Below are 6000 nucleotides of genomic sequence, written 5' to 3'. Positions count from 1 at the left end.
ATCAGATCAGAAATAAATGAAAAAGAAATGAAGGAAATGATAGCAAAGATCAATAAAACTAAAAGCTGGTTCTTTGAGAAGATAAACAAAATTGATACACCATTAGCCAGACTCATCAAGAAAAAAAGGGAGAAGACTCAAATCAATAGAATTAGAAATGAAAAAGGAGAAGTAACAACTGACACTGCAGAAATACAAAAGATTATGAGAGATTACTACAAGCAACTCTATGCCAATAAAGTGGACAACCTGGACGAAAAGGTTGCTTTCTTAAATGCCGCTTGGTTCTCTGTGCCATCCTACTAGTTCTCTATTTTTTCTTCTTTCTTCCCTTCATTCTGATATTCTCTTGTTTCTTGTTCAGTCTTCAAATCAAACACTTAAGTTTACATTGTTTTTGTAAATTCTGAGCAAGGTGAACATTCACCTAGAAAAGGTATGCATGTGAGTCTGTTTTTAACAAGAAAAAACCATTGAAGAGAAAAGGAGTAACTGAACTCAACAGAAAACAGGTTGCACAGGCCAACAGAAATTAGAAGTTGTAATGGCATATGCATTTTTAAAATGTAAAAACAACATAACATCGAAACTTTTTTAATCTTAGAATTCCCCTACCCTAGCACAAGCACTTTAATTTTTAATTGTTTTCTTTCAGGAGTTGTTCATGCGCATGTTTTTCCACATAATTGTAATCTCAATGCATATAATTTTGTATTTTGGTATAAATTTGTTACGGAAATCTTTCTTAGCTCTTTTTCATATTTCTTAGATGAGTTACCAGGTATTTGGGGAAACATTTTTAGGGTCAGACCTGAATGCCTGCTAACACTGGGCCTCCAGTTTTCATACTGTTTCTGGCTAAAGGATATAAAACATCAGCTGGTCTTGAGAGCTAGGATGATACCAACCTCTGGGTAAAGAGTAATGAGTTAAATAGATAAGGCTTGTAGCTGGTAGAGTTGCATGTTTTCTAATTAAAAACAAGGAAACAAACAAACAAAAACCTTAGGGAAAAGTACTGAGGTGCTGGGAATTGCTTGAGAAGGGCTGAGACACATGTGTACCCCTTCTAAAGGGTTCTGAGTCCTTAATATTCAGCCCCCTCCAAGCCTTGCCACTGTATGTATTTCAGAAGCATCTAAGGATCATAGACTGTCAGGCTTGTGACCTTTCAGAGCATCTCATGATACAGACATGAATCTGAATCCAAGAAATATGAAGCCAAGAGAGAATGCAGACTTCACTGTTGCAGGGACAGTCCTAAGCAGGCCTAGGACTCCTAGTTCAGTGCTATAGGGTTAAGGAAGAAAGGATGCAGCAGGAAAAGAAAGCATAGCTAGAGGAAGGGAAGATGGTACAGGGAGAAAGAAGAGATGGAAGGGAATTGGGGGTGAGGTTCTCAAGTCTTTGCTAATTTTAAGAGCAAACCTGAAATTAGAGAGCATAAGGTCCCACGGGTAAACACACCCTCTGAAATGAGCACCTCAAGTTATATAGGGGAGTCAGCTAAGCATTTAACTTTTCTTATCTGCTTAGAAATCAAATTTCTAGAAAGTGAAGACAAGACAATGTTATGAAAGATGATCCTTGAGGAGTCATGATGGATGCATCCTCTACTTTACTGTTTGATGTCCGTGGAGGCAATGCATGCCTTTCATGTGGCATCTTGAGAAATTTTTCTTGAAAAATAATTAACAGATGAACTGCTAAAAGTACCCATCGTTGACCAATGTGCCCCAAATTCCCTCTGGCAACTCCTTTTTAGATATTTATTGGACTTCAGTTTGCCCTTGAGACATCACCAAAGAAAAGTTAAATATGCATTAGCAATATAGAGAAACTCAACCTCCCTCATTTCATAGAAAGGTCCAGAAAGGACTTGTAACTAATCCAAAGTTCCATAGCTTAAAAGAACAACCACTCCAAAACTTAGGAGGTGAGGTAGTCTCCCCAAAACGGCTGTGATAAGGCCCTTTAATTCCTGTACATACATGCTGCCCCTCAAATCAAAAGTTAGGGTCTATTCCCTCTCCTCTTGAATTTGGTTGGTCTTGTGACTGCTTTGACCAATAGAATGAAGTGGCAGTAATGTTCTAGAACCTCCCAGCTCAGTTCTTAAGAGGACTGGCAGTTTCCAGTTCCTCCCTCTGAGAAGCTAGCTGCCATGCAAGAAGTCTGACAAGGCTGAAAGGACCACATGGCATGAGGAAGTCCAAGCTAACCACGTGGAAAGCGAAAGGTCGGAGGGAGGCAGATGGAGGTAACTGATGTGTGAGTGAAGGCTTCTCAGACCTTCCCCTTTGGTCCAGTTGCCAGCGGTCACCTAAATGCAACCAATTGAGTGACCCTAGCCAATGCCCAGCCGAGCCCAGTTGACTCACAGACTCATGAGAAATAGGAAATGGTGGTTGTTTTTGGCTACGAGTTTTGGGGTGGTGTGTTACGCAGCAATAGATAACTAATTGAAGCCGTGACTGAAAACAGCAACCATGTAATATTTCTCATGAATCTATGAGCTGGGTGGGAGGTTTGGCTGATATGGACCAAGCCTGGCAGATCTCATTTGAACTTGTTTGTACCTCTGCGGTCAACTGAGGGCTGGCTGGTCAAGGATGACCTCAGCTGCAATGACTCAGCTCTGCTCCACAGGGTCTTTCATCCTCCAGGGGGCTTGTTCTCCTGGTGATGGCAGAATTCTAAGAACAGAAACAGAAATGCACACAATTTTTAAAAAATAGACTTTATTCTTTAGAGCACTTTTTGGTTCACAGCAAAAGTGAGGGAAAGGTACAGATATTTCTCATACACCTCCTGGCCCAGCACATGCATAGCCTCCCCATTATGAACATGCCCCACCTGAGGGCACATTTGCTACACCTGATGAACCTACACTGACACCATCATTATCACCACAGACCACGGTTTACATCAGGGTTCACTCTTGATGTACATTTTAAGGTTTCGGACAAATGTATAATGACATGTCTTCATCATTATAGTATCGTACAGAGTAGTTTCACTGCCCTAAAAATACTATGTGCTCTGCCTATTCATCCCTCCGTCCCCCCAACTCTTAACAGCCACGGATCTTTGTACTGTCTCCATAGTTTTGGCTTTTCCAGAATATCATATAGTTGGAATCATACCATATTCAGCCTTTTCAGATTGGCTTCTTTCACTTAGTAATATGCATTTAAGTTTCTTCCATGTGTTTTCATGGCTTGATAGCTCTTTTTTGTTTGTTTGCTTTTTTGTTGTTAGCACTGAATAGTATTCCGTTTTACCACAACTTAACCATTCACCTACTGAAGGACATCTTGGTTGCTTCCAAGTTTTGGCAATTATGAATAAAGATGCTATAAACATCCACATGCAGGGTTTTTGTATGGACATAAATTTTCAGCTACTTAGGGTATATACTAAGGAGGATGATTGCCAAATCACCTGGTAAGAGTATATTTTGTTTCGTGAGAAACTGAAAAACTATTGTTCAAAGTGGCCATTCCATTTTGCATTCCCTTCAGCAATGAATGAGAGTTCCTGTTACTCCCCATCCTCGCCAGCATTTGGTGCTGTCAGTGTTCTGGATTTTGGACAATTTAATAGATGTGTAGTGGTATTTCTTTGTTGCACAAACATTTTTCAAACCTTCATTTACATCAAGTCTGCTATTGTTCCACTGACCAAAGTAAATCATGTGGGTGAGTACAGAGTGGGAGGAGACTACAAGTTAGAAGGAAAGGACCTGGATAAAGGGAGGTCATTAATTGGAGCCATTAATGCTATCAAATCTACCATAAGAAATCTATGCATGTTTCTCATAGGGGAGTATTACATAGCATTATTAAGATTTTGGACTAAGATCTGAAATCAATTGGAGAAATTATACTCGAAATCAAGTAAAACAATTAGATAAGCATTACCTGATTTTTAAATATTTCCAGATTTTATGGCCAAGCCACTATTGCTAATGGTAGTGATACTGTTTTATTTCCAATAGAAGGTGACTTTCCCAAATTCCTGTTGATAGATTTCGAGATAGAATCAAGGAGAAATATCAGGTCTCATGGTATGTGGTCCCTTGTTCCATTAATTAATTTACAGTAATGATGATCTTAAGGCTCTTGGCAGATTTCCTTAGAATCCTGTTTAATAAGAGTTAGCTCTCTAGACAGTGGGGAGTCTGCTTTGTGACTTCTTTCTGGAAACTGAAGCCTGTTGGCATCTGTGCTTTACAGAAGGGAATCAAACTGGCTCTTAATGGAAAAGGGGGAGTGTGTATACACGTGTATGCATCCATTTGTATGTAGCATGTCTGACCACCTCTGATCCACTGTGTTTTAAGTTTGGTTTTACCTGTTTTCACCTCCTCTGCATTCCCAGGAGATATTGAGAACTGACTTTGCATTTTCACTTATCACTACCTCTCTGGGAAGCAGGTTTGTTTTCTACACCTTGGATTTCAGAGCAAACGTCTGAGAAGCAGGGAAGAAACTGGGATTACCATCCGCAGATCCCAGGCAGTCTGCTACTTACAGCAGTGTGCTGCTGCCCTCTGCACAGTGATTCACACCAGGCAGATGAAGTGTTCTTTGATCTGTTTCTCTTTCCTCCACCTGTCTCTCATTAGACCCCCAATTGAACTTTGTTAGTCCAGTGTTTCTGGGAGTCATGGAACCTATGTTCTCGCCCTTTGGTCACTTAATGTCTTTGGGTCTCAGTTTTTACTTCTGTAAAGTGAGCATGCTGGACTAGACTTGTGTTCTTGCTCTGAGTTTTGAAGAGCCTAGGATGCTAAGATAAAACCAGACACGAGTCACAGGGTCCTAAATAAGCGATGCCAAAAAAACCCCCAAAACAAAGAAAAAAAGTGATGCCCTAAAACTCCCAGGGATGGCTAGACACATCTGGAAGAAGTATGCTGGAAAAACAGTCTAACAGATATGTGTTACCAAGGAATTATTGCACTCCATTCTGAGCTGATGTGGGAGGTGGAGGTAAAAAAAGGATTTCAAAACTGAAAAAGAGGGGACGGAGTATCCTTTCAAACAAATTCATTTTGGCTTGGCAAGCCGGTGGTATCTGAGGATAAGGACCATGAAATGTTGGCTTTGCTCGGACAGAATGTACCCCACATTTCCCATGAGAGTGTTCGTTTGTTTTTTAAATAAGGGTAAGGTGGGAGGAAGGGGTGAGGGTGAGAAATACCACTTGCTTAGATTCAGCTGGGAGAGATCCGCTCCCTTTTCGGTTCCAATTAAGGACATTTAGCTATAGCTTCCATGATAGCATTCCCCACCCCACCCCCCGCAAGAGAGTCCTTTAGACCTGGCCCGTGCCCTCTCCGCAGCTAGGCTGGCGTCAGGTGAGATTACCAGGGCCCCACGCCCACTCAGTGCTATCAGTAAGATTTAGCCCGAACCCCCATCACCGCCTATCCGTGCTTAACGTCCCTCCAACCTTCTCTCTCCCAAGACCCCTCGCCTACCCACTTCTACCTGTTGGGTAGGTCTTACTTCCTGGGAACACCTGCTGTCCTCAGACTAGCTTGTCCCTTCCTGGTGAAGGGGACACCTGTGCTTAAGTGCGGGTTCGACACAAGCAGAGTTCCAGAGGGCAGGCGACCAGGTGTCGCTGAAGAAGCGGGGAGCCCTATCCTAACAGCCCTGTTTTCCGGGGCTACAAGACTTTGAGCACCGCCAGGAAGCCCTTGGCTAGCCCTGGAGCCCTGGAGGAACCGGCCAGATCGAGGGGCCCGCCCCAGCCCCGCTCTCCGTCTTAGGCACGCGGCGGCGGGACGGAGCGCCTTGTCCCCGAGCATCGACTCGGACGCCTAGTCCGACTGCAGCGGAGGCTCCCGCCGCCTCTGCTGCAAACCCTTCTGCCTTCCCTGCAGGGCGTGCGGGGATGGAGCGAGGGGGTGGAGAGAAAAGGGGAAGAGCCTGGGCGGCCGGCGGGCGGAGCCTGCAGCCTCCCGGAGCCGCGGCGGCCGCCGCGCAG

At 43.4% G+C, this 6000-nt stretch overlaps 1 protein-coding gene across 1 annotated transcript in view; it reads left to right on the top strand.

The window, feature by feature from the left end:
- PIP5K1B (phosphatidylinositol-4-phosphate 5-kinase type 1 beta) overlaps positions 1-6000 on the top strand; it is a 453566-nt gene that overhangs the window by 101262 nt on the left and 346304 nt on the right. The gene's annotated exons all lie outside the window — the stretch shown is intronic.

Source organism: Physeter macrocephalus, chromosome 9 (genome assembly GCF_002837175.3).
Source record: "Physeter macrocephalus isolate SW-GA chromosome 9, ASM283717v5, whole genome shotgun sequence".
Taxonomy (NCBI): Eukaryota; Metazoa; Chordata; class Mammalia; order Artiodactyla; family Physeteridae; genus Physeter; species Physeter macrocephalus.
This window is presented reverse-complemented; position numbering and strand designations above follow the sequence as displayed.